The sequence below is a fragment of the Colletes latitarsis genome, chromosome 6 (assembly GCF_051014445.1).
Source record: "Colletes latitarsis isolate SP2378_abdomen chromosome 6, iyColLati1, whole genome shotgun sequence".
NCBI classification, from domain to species: Eukaryota; Metazoa; Arthropoda; class Insecta; order Hymenoptera; family Colletidae; genus Colletes; species Colletes latitarsis.
In genome coordinates this window covers 9,047,573-9,069,035 of record NC_135139.1, presented here as the reverse complement: position 1 = coordinate 9,069,035, position 21,463 = coordinate 9,047,573, and the positions used below count along the sequence as shown (strand labels likewise).

The following is a 21,463-nucleotide window of genomic DNA, read 5'->3' as shown; positions in this document are numbered from 1 at the left end:
TTCGAAAAGTCGCTGCTTAACTCCATAAAGTGAGAAACACCCCATAATAATGGTCCAATTTTCAAACAACCATAACTCTTACAATAGTGAATACATTTCAATGAAACTTTTTTTTGAAGTAGAGCTCATGGATACCTACAAAAAATTATTAGACAACTTTTCTGTAGAGCGTCAAACAAAATTACCAAAAATGAAAAACGAATTTTTAAGAAAAATCAACAGGGGGTAGGTGCTTAAATTATTCGACGATATTGAAAAGTTTCAAATCACTCTGGAAAAATTATTTTTGAATGCAGGGATCAATTATAATCATTTTTGGCCAATAGACATACCCTCGAAATCCTAACCATTTTCGGGAAAAAAATTCCTTACCGAAAATATAATTTCAGGCCAGAAATGCTTCCCTGAAATTTCATACAAATTTTTAAAACATCATAACTTCTGAACGGATTAGACGATTTTAATGTTTAAAAAAGCAAACTACGCGTATTTTGGTGGAGAATATGTACAAATTGCAAAAATATTCGAAAAGTTGGTCCTTGACCCCGCAAAATGAGAAAAACCCCATAAAAATGGTCTAATTTTCAAACAACCATAACTCTTACAATAGTGAATATATTTCAATGAAACTTTTTTTTGAAGTAGAGCTCATGGGTACCTACAAAAAAGTATTAGACAACTTTTCTGTAGAGCGTCAAACAAAATTACCAAAAATGAAAAACGAATTTTTAAGAAAAATCAACAGGGGGGTAGGTGCTTAAATTTTCCGACGAAATTGAAAAATTTCGAATCGTTCTAAAAAAATTATTTATGATTGCAGGGGTCAATTACAATCATTTTTGGTGAACAGACATACCCCCAAAATGCTGCGCATTTTCGAGAAAAAAATTCAGTACGGGTGAAACTCTAAACGTTAATAACTTTTTAACGAAGCCTCAATCAACAAATTGGTATTCTTGATTTTCGTCTTATTTTGGCCTTTAGAATCCCCCATTAAAAGTTTTCCCAGGATTGGCCGAACACCCTGTATATTTCGATGAAAAGTAGCATTTTTAAGTTTGTACACCGTAAACAAATTTAAAACCTATTACAAATAAAGACATACGCACGCAAATACATTTGCAACAAAAATTAAACATTATAGTGGACGTTTTCAAGTTCAGTCTAATTAATTTCAACAAATAAATACAAGCAAGAATGAAAATTTTGTCCAACCGAGCAGAGATAACTATCAATTTCATTAATCAATAAAGTTTCCTGTAGTATTACAAACTTCGATAGCTAATTCGAAAAATATTGAGCTTCTGATGCAATATGATATATTTTCGTAAAGAGAATGTCGAAATCTATCCGTGTACAAAATGTCAGTTATATCGGCGAGTGAGTTAAATCTCCTTGTTGGCCAATAATGAGAACACGTAAGACCGGAGGTGGAGTCGTTAATTTGATTCGTCGGCAACTTACGGTCTTTGCATAGTACTACACTCAGAACTCCCGAAATCGAAGCCACTTTGTGGCAGTGGTTGCGTGCTTTGTTCAGCCGCGCGGTGACCCGTTTCAATTGCATGCGTGCATCCACGCGACCATGCACACACGCGACACACGCACCACTCCACGACGCTGTTTGCTAAATTGCGGAAACAGAGATCCATTGGACGCGTCTCGATTTTGCGACTGCTGCCCGCTGGAAAATATGCGATCTTGCACGCACGGTAGATTCAATTCTTACTTTTACACGATAGATTTTTCTAAAGATGAAAAAACTAGATACTGGTTAGAATAAAATAAAAAATTTGTTCCCGTAACTTTCGAAACCCATGTGAAATAAAGAAAAAGCTTCTAATGTACCTTGGGAAAAAATTTATTTCTAAAAGGTGAAATTTATAAATTCTTAACGTAGGTAGATTTATTTATTATGTTTTGTAATGCTTAACGTTTTTGTTGTACAAAACCAACAGCACTGCGCGCGTAAAGTAAATTTTCATTTACTGCAAGAGATAAGATACGAGAAAATAAAGCGTGCAAAGGGGGCGAGCTGGAGTGCTATTTCTAAACATAACCTCAGCCTCAAAGTTTGGAGGGCTAATTAGGGGAAGAGGGTGTTTGTTAAATCTGAATGCCCGTTAAATTTAAATGTTCGCAAAATAGTGACTATGTGAAAAAAGGAGCAGTGAAATGCAAAGTACGTGTAGAAAGGGAACTTCAAACATACCAGAATCACTATAAATCTGTACAGGATTATAAAAAAGAATTATTTAATCATATATTAAAACAAATATTTAAACTCCTGAATAATTTCTCAAAATTGTAGTTGGAAGAGTATGTTCTAAAGGATGAAGATACTTCGAGGAGAATATCTTTATATTTTAAATTAGAAATAAATACTTAAATACAGATTACTATTATAATATAAATCATTGAAAAATATTAAACGAGCAAGTTTTTTGTGTTGATACTCATGTTCGGGAGATGAAAACCTACCCTTAAAATTGTAGATGAAATATCTATTTGATTAAATTTTTCAAAAATTAACAAAGGTAAAAAGAAATTTTCAATGTAAGAAATGTTTGATGCTTTGCAAGAAATAGCAATATCAAAGTAAAAATATTAATTATCATCGACATACTATGTTATCATAGCATTATTATAGTCAATCAGATAGTTTTTTACAAAAGACATGTTTTCACCAGCTGATAACTGATCACCATAATTAACAAATGAAACTAATAAATACTCACACATTCACGAAGGAAAACAATTTTTGTGTCGTTCCACGAATTAATTAAAAACAGTATAGTAGTTTATGTTGAACAATGAGTTGCCATAACCCAGTTAACGAAACTTTTGAACTAATGATTTAAATTACATGGATTAACAAACAAACACCTCATTTACAGCTTTGAGGTTGAGTTTTTTATTTATATACATTTTTATCCTTTTTACATGAATATCTGCTGATGAGAAAAGTACGTGTGTAATATTTTTTATAAAAATCGATATGTTATAAAGAATGTGTTATTCTAAAGGGCTGTTTTTTCCAGTAGATTTTTTCAAACAGATACGATCGAGGCTTCTATGCTATAAACTGCCACGCAGTTATCGGAATCAGTCGATCGTTAGGCGAGTTTCAGTGTCTTTAGAAATAGATAAACACTTACGAAATATTCGAAGCGACGTTGTTATGAGCACGCGGAATGTTTCTCATACAAATGCATCTAAACGTGATATCTGACGGAGATAAAAAGTATCTATCACACATATAAAATTCCAATTATGAAAGAAACAACGAAGAGGAAGCATGAACGAAAAAAGAATTTTTTTAGGGACCTTTCTAAAACGGTTTCTTTTCTACAAACCTTAAATGTTAGCACTAAACACGTGCTCTGCTTCGAAACTGAAAAATGTTTGATCACGACTTTTTTAAAAAAAAAAACATCAATCTACAGTGTTTGAAAAAAAATAGCTATAACTTTCCATAATGGATATTACATTTTCAAACGTAAAATTAAACATAATTAATTAATTTATTTTAGCTGCATATTCTAATATCAATATATTAAGATTAATACTATGTTATAATTCTCGTAAGCTAATATTATGAGTTTAACCCCCTTTGTTTTCCTCAAATTTATTCCTCAAAATAAAATTTAAACTTTCATAAATGTTGTATTTCTTAATATCTATTTTTCATATTTCGCGACGTTACGTTTTTGATAATACTCTTTGCGTAATTTGTATTATCTAAAAACCCAGTGTTTCTAATTTAAATAAAACGCGTGAAAGTAGTAGCGAACCGTTTGACTCAGACAGTTGCTCAGAAATAAGCACTCCATTACTCGAATTTTCTACAATCGAAACACTTTTCTACTCAAACGTAGCATAACTTTGTAAATCATGCCTCATCCTACTGGAATATTTTTTTATAACGATTAAAACCAACTCTAATCGTAACAATTCAACGTGAAACATAATAGCATCTCCAATAGCTTTTAAATTATACATTGTACAATGGATTGTGGTATACAAAAATTGTATTGTGTCAAGAGGATCACTAGACGACGATGAACAATGAAGAAAATTTTTTATAACAGAACTCGATAGATTAATAAATTTAGAAAATAAAAATATCGTATATTTAACTTAAGTATTCAGTTACGAAGGCATAATAATTTGACCTTGACCGATCTCGAATCATAGGTCGTTCAACTGGTCCTTGAAACAGAACATTTTCTTACATATACAACTTTCCGATTCAAGGCGATGAGATATGCAAACGACATCATTCCTAAGATAACAGTTCCAATATTTAATTAGCTTAATATCTCGAAAACCGTTACTTTTAGGATACGTACACCTTAAAATATTCATTCTTAGAGCTTGCTAATTTATCGAATCCTGCCACAAGAAATAGGATATTTCACATAAGTAAACGAGATTGGTTTCCAAATCTTTGAAGTGTCTCACGACCATATCGCATGCTTCACCCTATACACTGCATTGATTTGTATTATTATTCGTAACTAAGTTAAAAAAATTTCACAAAAGATGTTCCTGTCGCCGGAAAACTCCCGTGCCCGTACGTTCTCGTCTTTTTATTAAATACGGATAATGATGATTGTATTGCACCGGTGCGCCGTATGTGGTGCACGAACGGTGAACGGGTTAAGCGATTTTGCGTCGAGGATAAATCAATCGAGCTGGACAGCGAAAAGATACCACTACCTACGAAGCCGGCGAAGTCGAAACCAGTTAATCACGCAACGTCCGTAAGTTCTCTCGAGTGGCTGCCTTAAGGTTTTCTAGACGAAGACGGAGCGAGCAAATAGAAAGAAGCAAATAGCGTAAAGACCATAGTGTACCCGGAACTCTCGAAACTGAAGCCGCATCGTCGCGTAGCTTCTTTGAAGTAGTCGGTTGAAAATCTTAAGACGGGTGTCTGGGAGGTGCGCGGCGCAGCTAACGCGTATATCCGGAAATAACGAAATTCGAACTTACTTCCTTGTACTGCGTCGGGCTGCTTCCAGCCGAGATAACTCGAAGCGTTAAATGGAGCTCTTAACGGGACGAAGAGGGAGCGAAAGAGGCATGCCGTCAGATTTTACGACAGTAGAAATAAGTGAAAAGAAGATCTATCAACGTTCACGTATTAGAAGATTCTAATTTCGGATAGAATCGCCTATAAATAGGTAGCTGATAGAAGGTGTTGGGATTTATGTGTCACGACTTAACTATCGAAAGAAGAATATTATTCGAGACAATGCTTGATGAGGTTCGTTTGCAGAGCTACAAATGCGTAAGCGTGCCTCAAGTTCCGATTTGTAGAATGCGGTTGGATGCGCAAGAGGCGATTGGATAACTCCCAGCATATTCCTAGAGGCATGGACAAGTTTCCCGAAGCCGATGTAGATATTACGTTTGAACGTTTCAAAGCAAGGTAAAACTTTGAAGCAACTTCGTGCAAATAGATACAAAACGTTCGTTATTATCGAATAAATGAATTTGATTTTTTTTGCGCGTCGATGTAGCTTACATGCACGCTCTATTGAAATTAACAAACCATAAATATTCTACTTCGAGTTCAAAGTATACAAAATAGCTATTTCATATTTATGATTGTCTAACGCAAATAACTACTCGTTTGCAACAAGTCTAGAGACGATTCTTGACCGACAGTTCACATCGTTTTACGCGAACAATGTTTCGATTGAATTCGCGTCCGTTTTGCGTAGAATTCAATAGCGAGGGTGTTCGGTCAGCCCTGAGAAAAATTTTAATGGGAGATTCTAGAGGCCAAAATAAGACGAAAATCAAGGATACTAATTTGTTGATGGAGGCTTCGTTAAAAAGTTGTAGAAACATTTCCGGCCACACAGTATACTTTCGGTAAAGAATTTTTTCTCGATTGTACGTTGGATTTCGGGGGTATATGTATTGACCAAAAATGATCGTGATTGACCCCCGCAACCGAAAATAATTTTTCCGGAACGATTTGAAATGTTTTAATTTAATTTTTTACAAATGAATCAATTTAAGAACATCAATTTAACAAATTGATATTCTTGATTTCCGTCTTAATTTGACCTGTAGAATCTCCTATTAAAATTTTTCCCAGGGGTGGCTGGACACCCTGTATGGCTACGGGATCTCGCGCGTGGAAAAAATTGGGAACGCAACTGGCTTCGGATGTCGATAGCACGACGCGGAATACCAATCGAGAGAAACTTACAGCGTTACAAAGTGAAACAAGAAACACGTCACGAGCAACGTGTCGACACAGGCAAACATTACGCGAGTAATATCCAATTGTCAGATCGTAACGCGTAATAGATGATTCGCTATCGCTCAGCATCTGCCGTTCAACGACGCCGATCTATCCTTATTCGATGCCCAACTCGAACCGGAGCAATCTTCCTCGTGTTACCTATTTGTTGGACGGTACTGTCAACTTTCGACTCCGTTTATCGTCGTTGGGGGTCGAGCGGAGTCGTCGAGCACGGACGCTCGAGGAGCCTCGCCGACACCGGAAGACGTTGCTCGATCATTTCGTGCACCGAGTGCGCGAACGTTCACAAATAGCCGATCGTTTTCACCGCAAGCAGAGACTCCTACACCACGAGTAGTCGCGCGCGCGCGAATCGTCGCGAAGCGGGCGCGCAAGCGCCGCATGTAAAACAAAATGTACACGTACAGGCGTGCACACGGACTGACGGACGCACGCACGCAAGCACTGACGCACGCGCGTATGCACGCGAGCACACGGAGTCACACCGACGACGAGAGGTCGCGCGTTTTCCACCTGGAGTCTTTCCAGCCGCGATGATCACTTTGTTGGCTGCACTTAACACGCACACACGTGGAATGCGACGCACGACGTCGGAGCGGGCTCGTTTTATCGGTGCTGCGTCGTCGACACTACTGCTACTCCTTCGCGATCGAACCCCGAGACGAAAACACCGAGTTTCGTGGGCCTCGACGAATTCCAACGCGCGAGCCGCGAGTCACAAACCGGCCACTGTGCACTCGCGGAGAGGTGACGAGTCGAGTGCTGGAACAACGGCAACGAGCGACGGAGAAAGGGGAGAAAGGAGAATGGACAGCTCCGGAGAAAGAAACGAAGAGGGCCAACCGAGGAAAATGCTTGGTGCACGGGGCGTCGGAGAAACGAAGGAGGCGAACGTACTCCTCGGCCAAGCGGGACCACTGGCGCGTACGCACGCACGCACGCATGGACGCACACGTGTACCGGTACGCATGCACACACGCGCACACGTAACCCACGATGCCACCACGTTTCCTTCCTCCTCGACAATTTCGGGAGTCTCGCGCACCAACGTGCGCGCTCGCACGCGCGCGCACACACACACACACGCACACGCGCTCTCACACGCACGATACTCGGAACTGATCGGAGCGCCCGATCCGCGGCAAAGCGACACGCGGTAAGCGTTCCTACTCCCGCGAGGTCGCGCGATCACGCTTCCTGCTCGGGCTCGGTCGGGAAAACTCGCGGAAACTCCGCGCGACTGCCGCATGAATATTTCGGGGGTTTGATGAACCTCCCGGCGTAACGCGAGCCACTAGGAAATAAAGGAGACGACGAACAACGGAGAGAGAGATAACGAGACGGACAAAGACGGAAAAACGACCAGGAGGAGGGAAAGAAACAAAGAAAAGAGGGGGAGAGATATAACGACAAAGACGGGAAAAAGAATGGTGGAGGGGGAGAGTGACCGAGGGAAAAAAACACGCCGTGGTAGAGCCAGATAGATGGGACGGAGAGAGAGATGAAAAAAGACGGAAACAGAAAAAAAGGGGGGATAAAGAGAAACGAGAGATGGAATGTTAGAGCGGGAAAGAGAGAGGTGTTTTTCGGGGACCGGCGTTAGCGGGTTGGCATCTCACAATATGTCAGAACTCCCCGCACCCCCCACCATCGAATGACGCCGCGTCGGGTCACTGAACTGTGCGCGCCTCCGCCGATGATGGCCGAGTGCCTCACCCTTTGCTCTCCCCACCTCGCCTACACCCCCACCACCCTCGCACGACGAGAAGAGCCGAGCAAATCCGAACCGTCCCGAGGAAGGAAACTGCGTGACGATCGTCGACTGCGCAACCCCGAACGGTCGCGGAAACACACGAACGCGATCACCAACGCGTTGGGCGCGCTTTCCGATCTCGTCCCGTGCGGCGCGTTAACTTTATTAGTGCGGCTCGTTAAGGGCACCCGGGCTCCTAAATACACGTGCGTATCGTGTTTCCCTCGACGATGGTCGGAAACCACGGTCCCGGAAAGTTTGTCTTTGGGGACGGCCGTCGCCACCGCCGCGACTAATTAAAGAACCACGATGGTTTTCCGTTTACTCCTGGTCGTTTACGACTACAACTTTGATTGAGTAGCCGCGTCGCGGCAATACACGGACCCTATGTGCTGCGTCGTTGAATTTTGAGAACGTGGATAATGAAGTTACGAGATTTCTCTCGATACAGTATAATTTTTACGAGCAGGTGCTTAACCAAAGAGCATTTTATTGTTCGTCATAATTTACTACAGACAGAGATACGCGATACTCTTTATGGGCATACCTTTACCTCTATTAAATTATTATTTATAGCGGTAATTAACGGATAAAAGGTCAATTTTATACGAAACTTTATAATGAGGTAAATATCTTAATCGTACGACATATTTTTTGATAATTACTTTCAATGATAAAACATTCTGGGTATTAGTTTCTGTCCATATTCAAATGAGGTACGAGAACTATGTTACTGTTTGTCATAAAATGTGTTTAAATTCTTAAAAAATATGTCACCGATGTTCGAATATTTAAGGGTATAATGAAGAACATAATAAGTTTTGTTTCAAGATTCATTTATGGAATTGAAACAAAATTAAAGAAAAGTGATTCATTTCTTAAATTCGTTGCTCCAAACCACAGTACCAAATAATTAATGAGAGTATTGATACTCAAAACTATCAACAAATAACAAATCACCTTTTTCATCCCTAACCCTTTAATCGAAACAAAATTATCTGCAATTTTACGAAACGTTAATAGTATATATCAGATGGAAAACGTTTTGTAAAGATTAATGTTTTTTATATTAATATCCTAGCAATGTTTGGAGAAATCTTCTAGGAGCAATACAAAACTCCAAAATCAATTATTTCTTAGATTTCTATTAACGCAAGATTATCAAGTTTGGACGGATATTCTATTTAGAAATTATTACGAAATGGCCTCGTAATATGGCATTTAGAAAGATTTAACCTTATTTTATTTTTAATGCATCACTGGTTAAATCTGGAAAGATCTAATTATAATGGAATCTTCGAAATTTAATATCCTCGTGTATATATTTAGATAGCCTGCATAAAAAACAAACTTGCTATTTATGAAAACATCAGTTATGAGGTTAATAACAATATTGAATAGAAACTAATAGGTGAGAATCTTATTATATACGTCAGATATGATGAATCCGCCCTTAAAATGTTCAATTTTTCATGTTATTCCAATTACAATCCTTATCAATATTTCTTAATTTTCGATGTCGATGAATATTTAGAAAACAATACAATTCAGTGAATATCGATATGAAAAATTTGGTTTTGTGGTAAATTATCACCAAATTTTTTGATCCAGACATCTGAGTACATGAAATGTGACGACACCGTACGAGGGTCAAAGTGATTTTCAAGTTGCAAAGTTGCGCGGAAGGGATGCAAGACTGATTCGGGGAACTCTAACTCCTCGTATTTCACAATTTCTTTTTTTCAATCGGCCTATTGCATCTTAGCTGGCGTGGTATTGCTACACGACGCGTAACAATCGGTTTTAATTTATATTCAGTGTTAATGCGATTCTACGATCGGTGTACGCTTTAGGCATTTGTGCCAAGGTCACTTTCATTTTTGTCCTGTGCATAATGCACTTAATGCAACGCACGCCGCCGTTCATCGAAAGTGTTTTGATACGATGCCCGGTACTTTTTGACGCGCTATTGCATTTTTCATCGTCGCTCGTGTCCGATGTCGCGATCGATGCATCGAGTTGCGAGCGTCAACCTTGTTTACCCAACTCGAAAATGACAAATAGCTTTCAACTTTCAAACGCCGACTCGATCGACGAAAAAGATGTACAATTTTCTTTCTTTATTTGTCCTTAGTTTTCTCATCGTCATTACCATCACGCAGTGTCGTCGTCCTTCCTTGTCCTCCCTCCTTCGTCTAAACGCACACACGAACGCGCGCTTCTGTACACGTTTTCCAGAAGCCTCACCCTCCTTCACGTCACTCCATTTGGTCCTCTCCCGAGCATGAATTTTGAAGCTATTGCCTCTCTCCGAGTACGTCTTCCCCCTCTTTTCGACAGATTGTCCGTCTCTGTTCACCCTTCCCTCCGTGTATGCGCTTCTTTCTCACCCTCTGTTTCCCCTCCCACGCCCCTATGTCCGAATAACTCCTTCGGCGGTTCGTTCTTTCTCTCGGACACGCGCGCGCCTCCTCCCACCATCGTCACTCTCTCCCCCTCCGTTCGCATCTCCCGTCCTTCTTCCTCTCTTTCAGTCCCCCTCCTTGCCCCGCCGTATTATTGTCTCTGCCCCCGCGACTCTCCCCTCCGCCCCACCAGGGCATCGCCTCCTCTCACTTCAGGCCGTTCCCTCGGTCGTCCTCCCCCTCTTCCACGTCCCTTTCGCTCCTTCTCTCGTTTATTGCATAACCGTGCACGAGGTTGCCAACCTGCGCCGCGTAATGCTCTATAAATACGTTTCGCAAATAAATAATCGCCCCGGCGATATGTCTCCTCGCGCCGGTTCCAGCGCTTCGACGCGACTACGACGACCAAGACGACGCTCGCCGCGCTGGAATTTACTCGATGAAATGGCCCGATAGCTGGAACCGATAACCGGGCACCGTCGATAAGCGGCCGTGCACGGACCAAGAATGCACGTATACGAGAGCCAGGGCGCGAGGAAAGACGTAGGAGACGCGTGCACGCATCCGACATCCGCGACGACGACACTGGCCGCCGGTTTCGTGTGCAAAGTACGTAAACTGCCGACGACCACGACGCGATCGCTGGCTGCGCCGCGAGAACCTCGCGCTCCCGAGAACGTCGCCCACTCTGTCCGCGGTGTTTTGTAAGAGACGACACGGTAATGCTGATCGATTTGCCCCGGCGTTATGTAATTCGGCCGATTCGAAACGGCGTTTCCTTTTCGTGACTTCTTCCGGACGGACGGAAACTTCTCCCTCGACGAGATCGGTTAACGCGTTCACTGGTCACGTCAGATTTCCCAGTCCGGCGTTATCCGACATTTTTTCAAATTACGGCGTAATGTACAAAACTAATATTCGATAATACCATAGAGCAGAGAACAGTAGGATAAAACTGCATACCTTTATTTTTTTATAATGTAATATTGCGATTTCTAACACTTGGTCCTGGTTTTAAGTCTTCTTCAAAGCTTTGAGATAAAGAATAGATCAATATGGCGGTGATTTGAGCCTTGTTTACAACTTGTACGTAAAGAATCAGATTTCCTTGTTCAGCGTTATCCGACATTTTTCAAATTACGGCGTAATATACAAAACTAACATTCGATAACATTGTTGGAATCCAGTAGAATTGACAACACTTTATTTTCTTAAGAAACTCGTACAACTTGTCTTAGGTCGACTAAGTACTAGACTCTTTCTGACGATTCTTCGATATTGCAAGCTTCTATATACTATTACTGGTGATAGGTAGAGATAGGTACGATGGTCAAGGGGCAGTGTGACTCAGGAAGGGTGCAAGGTTCAGGATGAGTAAGGAATAGAAATCGTGATTAGGATGTTTGGATGAGTAATGTTTGTGATGTAACTGAGTGGTGTTTGTATGGTTGCGTTGGTCATCCAACAATACCATAGAGCAGGGGAGAGTAGTATAAAACTGCATACGTTTAGTTTTTCATAATGTAATATTGCAATTTTTGTCCAACACTTGGTACTGGTTTTAAATCTCCCTCAAAGCATTTTGAGATAAAGAATAGATCAATATGGCGGTGATTTAAGCTTTGTTTACAACTTGTACGTAAAGAACCAATTTCAGTAAGTATAGCATTTTGTAGTTCTTGCCTAGTATTTTGACGTTTCAGTCAATCGTCGATCCTACTTTGAAGTTCGTTACATGTTTATCAAATTATGGAGCGTCCAATTTTGTCCCATACTTAATGTAATAGAAATTGTCGCGACGTACAGTCATGCATAATTTCGTTATATTGACATCCCGGCGCGGACATCTTTTTCGTTGTCTGTACAGCAGATACACCGAATCGAAGACTCTATCTTTGATGAGTAGTGCTGATGAGAGGGATAATGCATTTATTTGTGAATCTTAAATCGTGATTTAATAAATTCGATAACGAAGTAAATAGTCAAACAGAATTAAAAAATATGTTTCAATATATGAAATATATAAATATTGCATTCTTCACAGGTTAATAATCAACCGCATCGAAGAAAAGCATCAGTACAACGATCTATAATACAAAGAAGTAACAGCATAGTGCACTTTCTGTCGTTTCACAATGTACGCGAATCTTTTTCAGCGAAAGACAATTTAAATTCCCAACCGATTTTACACTTTGTACAGGTACTAAAAATGTAAATATTAACAAAAGGTGTTCCATGACTACATTAAAAAACGTCCTACCGGGGAAAGCAACGTAAAAAGGCGAGATTTAACGAACGGCTGCTTCACAACCCTCAAAGTTCTGGTTAACGAATGCAAAAAATTTTAACTATGTTCAACACTGTGTTAAGTAGCGTCGCAAGAGACTTGTAGAGGCCCACGAAAATCGTCGGGAAACCCTTTGATTCCGAAAGGTTCCGGTCGAGTGACTTCAGGTTACGTAACAGGAACCTTTAAGGCCTCTTTTCGATGCAAACTCGTTTCAGTTTCGTTCGCTTTGCATTTGCATGCGCGGAGCGAGGGCAATTCGGCGCTTCTCTCTCCGCGACAGAAGGGGAGTATCGCCTCTTAGAACGATGCCCGTTTATGTACCGGCCGAAGGCTGCGCCGTAAATGGTTAAAAATCGGCCGATCCGTGAGTGAACTCGGAATCACGAAGGATGAGCCACGAGCCAATCGCGAGCACGCGGCTTGATCAGCTGTCGCGTAAATTTACACCAGGTGAATCAGAAACGATCTTCGCAAGAACGAAACGACCGTGTTTTACGAGAGACGCGAACGAACTACTCGATTCTCCTTTTACACGGTCGCGATTTAACGCGATCCAAAAAAAAAGAGAACCCACCTCTGTTTTAGACGAATTTTTTTATTTACCATCGTTTCAAAAATGTCATTATAATTATGTAATATCATATGTCTATTATTATACATATATAATACTGTAGAGATAAGTATTTTTAATAACTTTGGCTTTGTTTAACGATTACAATGTCAATGTGTAAAATATTATACAAGTGTATGTAGCTTTCCAATTTGGAGAATACTTTTTTAGTATTTGCAGTAGACTCGCGTTGTTAAATCAAGGGAAAGGTCGCTAAGCAACAAGTAAGATCGGGTGTAGTAGGCTGCGTTGGGTTAACTCAATTGTTGCAGGCATTTTCAGCCCCAATTTACTGTAATAATCGAGGTTCAACCGTGTATGTTTACTAAACGACGCATAATATCGTCTATTAGAAAACATTATGATAAACTTAAAGAATACATCAAATTAAAGCACAGTTACTTATAATGAATACAACGAATTAAAACAATAAAAATAATACGAATGTATTTAATATTTACTTGCTTCAATTAGCATCGTGTACAACAAAATTGATTTACTATTCCTTAATGTAGGGCGCCCTCAATTTTAACGAATTTTATTTAAACCGATATTCACGTCAGCGATCCCAGAAAGAGCTAGTCCATATTCAATATTTTTAGTTAGAACATTGGTGATGCCGATAATGGAATCTTAAAATTGCAGGCGAGCTAACTCCAATTTCGTTTTAACCGATATTTTATACGTTCTGACCTCAGAGTAGAGACTTTTAATCGAATAATATCGTATTAATCGTATAGCGATTTATTCGCACCGTTTATTCGATCGGTCAATTATATAAATATTTACTCCGTTCAATACATAATATCATTGTATAATTTTAATTTTAAGTTTTATTCAAGTAACGAGCAACTGCCGTTTATCTCTAATTCGCTACTCGAAAGTTTTATCTAGATAAGGATTTTCTCCGTCTACAATTTTTAGAAGTTTGATACGTCAATTTTACGTTATCAAATAAAGAAAAAGCTTACATATATTAACAACGTATAAAAAATTTAATTGATCAGTATAATATTTAATAAAATTTGATTTTGAAAGAGAAAGTTTCATAATTTACATATAAAATTGAACAATTTTAAAATCCCCGTTTCCTAGTTTAATGGGAATATGTTTCTTTATAAATACTTCTTTTTTACTATATACCTGGTTTCTGAAAGTTACGGAGCAATCCCTCTGTTTTGCTATAAGCATTACGTCTTCCTTACGTTATATTTTTGTTTGCATAATGTTACTCGGAGTGTGTCTACTATATAAAAAGAGAATTGAGTGTAGAAGGATGTCGAAACCGCTTCGATCGGTTGTAACTCCGTTAAGCCCGAGACTTGGCACAAATTGCTCGGCCGAAGTTGATGTTTATTTCCATGACACTTAGGAACTCGCTGCGAAGTTTGTTGTCCCCTCGCGGCCCTGCTAAATGATGTCAGACATCGTAGCGAGGAAACGAGCGAGTGACAGCATTAATTCGTGCTGTCTTATGCGATACGCTCCAGCAGAGAATCAATCGTCCTCTGTCTAACTAAACACGCGTTTCGACAGCGTCGCGAACGCTGTCAAACATTTGCATTGTTCTGAAAAATGTCCAATATTTTACGCGATCGCGTTGCTCGATACGTTTCGTTTGTCAACGCTGCAAGTTGATTACGTTACAAGGAAGTACAGTAGCACCTACATTCAGAACTGTAACGAGGCAAAAAGGATCCCTGCCCCTGGGTGCCATTTTATGAGGTCGCAGACAGATGTCATTTGCTTTAGTTATTAGGACAATGAAGAAAAGAACATTTTTACAACTACATAGTTCGACTGCAGGATTGAAACAGCAAATTAAACGAGGACATTTAGTACCCTTTGAAAAAATTATTAGGCAAATTGCATTCCAATCTAGATTTAAGCACCTATCATATAGGCATATGCTTATGATAATAAAGTTTACATATTTCTTAATAAAATGATTCATTTTAACATTTTAACCTGTTCAACGAAAGTGACTTTTAAGAAAGTAAACTAAACTTATAGCTGATATTACATCATGAAATTCAATTGTTTATATTCGATATCTGTGTGTATGTGATTTCCCTATAATTCTTACAGTTTTTATTCGATTGAGACGAAGTCCCGAATAGTTATTCTTTATGGCCCGACAGACAGTATAGGCTATTTAATTTGCGGATATATTAATATAAACCAGACTATAAACAAGTGGAGAGTTTTCTATCAAACGATACTTGTTTTGCACATTCTATGTGCTATATAAATCTGATCTAATAGGAAATTTTTAATCTGAGTAACCCAGCTATGCCAAAGTAAATACCTAAATAAAATTTAAAAGATCTCAATTTGTTTAAGAAAATGCCCTGGTCATTCGTCAAACTTCTAGGACGAATATACTAGTTACATATATCAGATACTGCACTTAATAAACGTCGCCATTCCTAAATTCTAGTTCAAAGAAATTATTCAAGTTTATTATTTGGATATTGATGACTTTTTTTCTAGCGCATTATTTGCAATATATAGTAGTATATATAATTAATTTATTATTGAATGCGTTTGACAAGTATTCAATTTTGTCAGAAACTTTTTTTAAAAATAATCTTCCTGTACTTAATAAATAAAAAATTCACTAATCCAGCTGAAGTAAATGAATAGAATTTAACCCAGACCTAACCTAAATCACTGATGCAGTATTCGAACTAATCTGCACTGCAGTCGCTAGAAATAAGAAAAATTCAGAATTCATGATCGATGTTGCATTCGTGGAACTATGAAGACAACTTTTTCCAGTCCTCCTACAGTTATACGGGACAATAATAGCGTTAGGTAACTCGTGCCTTAATTCTCTGTTTAAAAATCAACGCGGTTAAACTTTTGATAGAAATTCAATATTAAAAAATAAATTCTTAACTTGAAGAATTCTATATTCAAAATTTAGTTAAACGAATATAAAAATAAATAAACGAAGATCAATATTATAATTAATAGCGAAATTCTTAGTTACAATTGCTCTTAAGATAAAAGTAAACAAACAAATATTTCAGAAAGCTAACTCTTCCTTTCCGATATATCGGAGCATCAAAGAGAATAACGTTGATTTTGTGTTTATATATATATTATAATTAATAGCAAAATTCTTAGTTACAATTGCTCTTAAGATAAAAGTAAACAAACAAATATTTCAGAAAGCTAACTCTTCCTTTCCGATATATCGGAGCATCAAAGAGAATAACGGTGATTTTGTGTTTATGTATTTAATATTTACACGTTAAAATGAGGAAAATTACTTGATTTAACGAATTATTTTATCACCGTATAAACGGATCGATCACAATTTTACAGTGAAATTATAGTGGAGCAAAAGTTACTCCAATAAATATGATTAATATGCTCCGCAATTAGAGTGAATTCGCCCCGCGCGAGTTCACCGCTACACCTGCGCTGACAAGCTGAAAATTTTCACGTGTAACGGAGCGATCTTTTCATTCGCGGCGACTTTAGCCGGGCTTATCGCGTATCTGCGCTCGAAACGGGAGCTGCATTCCGTTTATCCAAATATCTTTTTATCGCTTTCTCTCCGCGCAGACGGGTTGCGTGCAGCCGCTGAAGCGAGCGCGCGCGTTTGTCGTCGCGAGTCGCGAGTCGGCGCGAATCTCGGGATGTATGTAGGTCAGGCTATAGAATAATCAGTATGGAGGTAGATTCTTACGAACGAGTGCAAGCGTTCAGCGCGCTTTTCATATTTCTCTTCTTTCTTCGACCTTCTTCGCCGCGCCATCCGCGGAATCGTTGAAGAATAGACGAACCCTTTCCACCGCGTATTAGACGTCGTTCTCGATTGGCGAACGATTGCATCGTCGGTATTCTATCGAGCAGAGATGGGCGAGATCCCTATCTGGATAAAAATCTCGAGCAACGAACAGAGGATAAACAATCGTTTATTCCATACTCGTGAAATAAACAGAAAGTGCAACGGAGCCAAACGCTTAGAACGAAGCATGTTTTTATATCAGTTTCATGCTCTCTTTTTGCTTTACTTCAATTGAGAAAATCAATTGCATCTACATTTTATATCGAATCAGACACTTTCGATGCACTTTTTTCTTCTCTACAAAGAAGCACTAAGGGACTCGTGACTTAAAATTAATCTTTCCGTTCACCAAAATGGCGCTCTGGTACATAATTCTGTAAGACATCTTTAAATTGCAATAACTTTTGAATTAGTAATTAAGGCACAAGTCTCTTCATACTTTTTTGTAAAAAAAAGTACATCCATTGAAGCATTTAAAATTTTAATGCAGTTGAATGTTTTAATAGCATTAATACAAAAAAATGCATAGAAGACTAATATCAAAAGATGCTCCATTGTAAACTATTCAAACATTATAAGTGTTTAAAAGTTGTAACTTATTTGTATAAAAATTTCAATTATAAAATACAATATTTCACAGTGAGCAAGTAGAAATTTAACTGTTCGAGTGAGCGATCGTATCGTATGAATCCTGTTAAGCGGAAATCGAAACGTGAGATATATTATTATTGTTTTAAAAACATATTTTGATCAAATCCACCGAAGGAAAACTACGATCTAAGAATTTTGTACAAATTTCGTAAAAACGTTTGTAATTGATTAGCTAAATGCAATCGTAATCGTAATCGAATAAACGTCACGAATAAATTCCTATAGGTTGATCTTATTGATTGCTATTATTCGAATAAAATTTTGTCCATCTCTGCTATCGAGGTTACCGATAAAATGATTCGTATCGTTTGTTATCTTGCACGGAGACAACGCGTTGTTTGAAGTGTGTTGCTGCAACGATGAAAAAAAAATCTGCAAAACTCTTTGTCGGACGAGAAAAGTTGTACGATCATCAAAGACATTTCCAACTGACCCAAAATCGATAAAATCGTCCGATAGCGTTCTTGACGTAGAAATTCCTGGATATATTTTTGCTACGGCTAATTCTGTGATCGTTGAAATAAACCCGATTTGCTAAAGGGCATAAGTTTATTTTCAAAGTTTTCTAGGAACTGGTATACAAAAGTGTCAGTTTACGCTTAAATGTAGCAAATTGAGAAATTTTAACGAGACAGTTTCACTCAAAAAGCGAAGTAATAAGATTTGTCGATATTAATACCAATTTTATTATTAAATAATATTGAATCAGAAGATCCTAAAAAGTGACGTACAAGTTTGCCAAAGATTTTCACAGTTATTTTTGTACTTGTTTTAGCGAGATCGCATAAATAAAATAAAGTTCGTAAAATATAAATACATTTTTTCAAGAATAGTTTAGAAATGTATTAAATAATTAAAATTTTATTCAACTTTAAGAGATGAATCAAAAGGTTCGTTTTCGTGAAAAAGAAGTTTAAGAAATTCTGAGCTATAAAGTGGTTTATACGTACTACTTACAAAGAAATTCTTACGATACAGTTAAATTATTTGAGTTTTCTCCATAACCGCCAGAAACAAGAAATTGATCTCACAGATGGGGGGGAACGAACATAACACAGTATATCGACAAGAGGCATCGAATGCATGGAACGCCTACGCCTATGCAACAGTGGCTAAAGATACACGAGACGAAATATAGCTTGACGATCTCCGGAAATAAGGAACTGATTACGCAGCGAGGAGAGCCGAACGCGATGCAGATTTCATCGGTGAGAAATATCGAGTGCATGGATCTTCCGTGTTATCGATCTTCACGACGCCCACGGCTGCACACTTCTGGCCCAAGATACGCGAGACGAAATACGGCGTGATGATCTCCGGAAATAAGGAGACTATGTAGCAACGATAACCGAGCTGCACTGCAGATTTTATCGGCGTAGAACGTCGAACGGTAACTCCCGCCTACCGATTCCCAGGCTACGCCTATGCATCTCTGACCGGAGACGCGCGAAACAAAAACAACACACTTATTGCACGCAGTTAGGCAAATTTTATTTTCGATCACTGTTAGATCTTCTGGAAAGTTCTAGTCGTTTAAAAAAGAAAGTAATAAACCTGTATACTGTTTATTAATATTTAATTTATAATGTAATTTTCATTAATGTTACCGGAAATAACTGTATTATAAACGGCCAAAACTTTCTGGTAAACTTAATATAATTTTAATGGGAGATTCTAGAGGCCAAAATAAGATGAAAATCAAGGATACCTATTTGTTGATTGAGGCTTCGTTAAAAAGTTATTAACGTTTAAAGTTCCGCCCGTACTGAATTTTTTTCTCGAAAGTGGGTAGGATTTCAGGGGTATGTCTATTCACCAAAAATGATTGTAATCGACCCCTGCATCCAAAAATAATTTTTTTAGAACGATTTGAAACTTTTCAATTTTGCCGAAAAATTTGAGCACCTACCCCCGTCGATTTTTCTTAAAAAAACCGTTTTTGATTTTCAGTAATTTCGTTTGACGTCCTACAGAAAAGTTGTCTAATACTTTTTTGTAGGTACCTATGGGCTCTACTTCAGAAAAAAGTTTCATTGAAATATATCCACTATTGTAGGAGTTATGGTTGTTTGAAAATTGGACCACTTTTATGGGATTTTTCTCATTTTGCGGGGTCAAGGACCAACCTTTCGAATATTTTTGCAATTTGTACATATTCTCCACCAAAATACGCGTAGTTTGCTTTTTTAAACATTAAAATCGTCTAATCCGTTCAGAAATTATGATGTTTTAAAAATTTGTATGAAATTTCAGGGAAGCATTTCTGGCCTGAAATTATATTTTCGGTAAGGAATTTTTTTCCCGAAAATGCGAGGAATTTCGAAGGTATGTGTAATGACCAAAAATGATTGTAATCGACTCTTGCAACCGGAAATAATTTTTCCAGAATGATTTGAAACTTTTCAGTTTTCAGGGTAACAGACAGTTATGATCAGACATTATATTTTCAGTAATGAATTTTTTTCTCGAAAATGCGTAGGATTTCGGGGGTATGTCTATTCACTAAAAATGATTGCAATTGTCCCCCGCAACCGAAAATAATTTTTTCAGAATGATTTTTAATAACTTTTTAACGATCTTCGTCTTATTTTGGCCTTTAGAATCACCCATTAAAATTTTTCCCAAGGGTGGCCGAACACCCTATATATTTCGATCAAGTGGAATAAATAAAACAGTTGTATTTGTTTATTAAATAGTAATGATAAAACAGTTAGATCCTAACTAATAACTTTCTAGTAACTTTGAACAAAAATTAAGGAATTCTGCTATGGTCACCAAGTTGACTCCCGTCTATATTGTCGATCCGTCACGCTGTGGATCGCGAGGATGACCGATCTCGAGGATTGCGTAACGCGATCGAGGCGGGAACGGGAGATGCAAACGGCCCTTGAGGCCGAGCAGTGCGCAACCGCGAAGGAGTCCCGCTCGCCCGCAGACAAGAATGACCGTTACAGTTTCCTTAAGCGAATTCAGATGTAGCAACGCTTGCGACACTGCGTAGCATGGACAGAAGGGTAAACCGTAACGCGCGGCGCGGCGGTCGATCGACGAACGAGCGGTGCCAAGATCGCTTGAAAAGATTTTTGAATTTGGGCCGCGCCCGACGCGAATAGCTCGGAAACGCATCGGTCGATTCAATCGGTTAAACATTGTCTTCCGTTTCTCGCGGTCATTCATTATGTATTTTCGTCGCACGCGGTCTGCTACGGACGCGTACATCGCGGATAAATTGTAGCCCGTTACGCGCGGATTTATCGCGTCAGCTACACCGAGTAACGGTCGCGGATACGAGACTGATTTGCATCTCGTTGTCGGCGGACTGCTAACAGCGAGTCGCGTCTCGCGTAGCCTTTGTCGTTCCGATACACCTTTCGTTTTCGAAGACGACTAACACGGTAGCGTAACTAAAGGGTGAGAGGGCCAGGGAGGGGGATCCACCTTTCGTGACACACTATATATCTGGATGTTAACGCATCGACCAGTGTCCTAAAAAGAACCCATTTTCTCAGTAAGCTTCTGAGTAATAGACTTAATATAGTGTTTGATCCCTTTTAAATTAAAAATTGGGCCATTTTGAAAATAGTAAGATCCAATAGTTATATTGAAAATACTACTAGTTTCCGTCGCTGATACTAAAAACATAAGAAGGAGTATTGTCTATTTTTTAAG

The 21,463-nt window shown here is 38.7% G+C and overlaps 1 protein-coding gene across 8 annotated transcripts in view; it reads right to left on the bottom strand.

Moving 5' to 3' along the window:
- Nucleotides 1–21,463, bottom strand: part of Hr3 (nuclear hormone receptor 3 ROR-beta) — a 315,339-nt gene that overhangs the window by 52,618 nt on the left and 241,258 nt on the right. For 2 of the 8 annotated variants that reach the window (XM_076767473.1, XM_076767479.1), the window contains exons 1-2: nt 10,284–10,382; nt 6,422–6,924 (exon numbers count right to left, since the gene is read on the bottom strand). The exons of the other annotated variants lie outside the window; for them this stretch is intronic. The gene's annotated coding sequence lies outside the window, so the exon portion shown is untranslated. Of the gene's footprint in view, nt 1–6,421; nt 6,925–10,283; nt 10,383–21,463 lie in introns of those variants that run through there. 8 annotated transcript variants of the gene reach the window in all.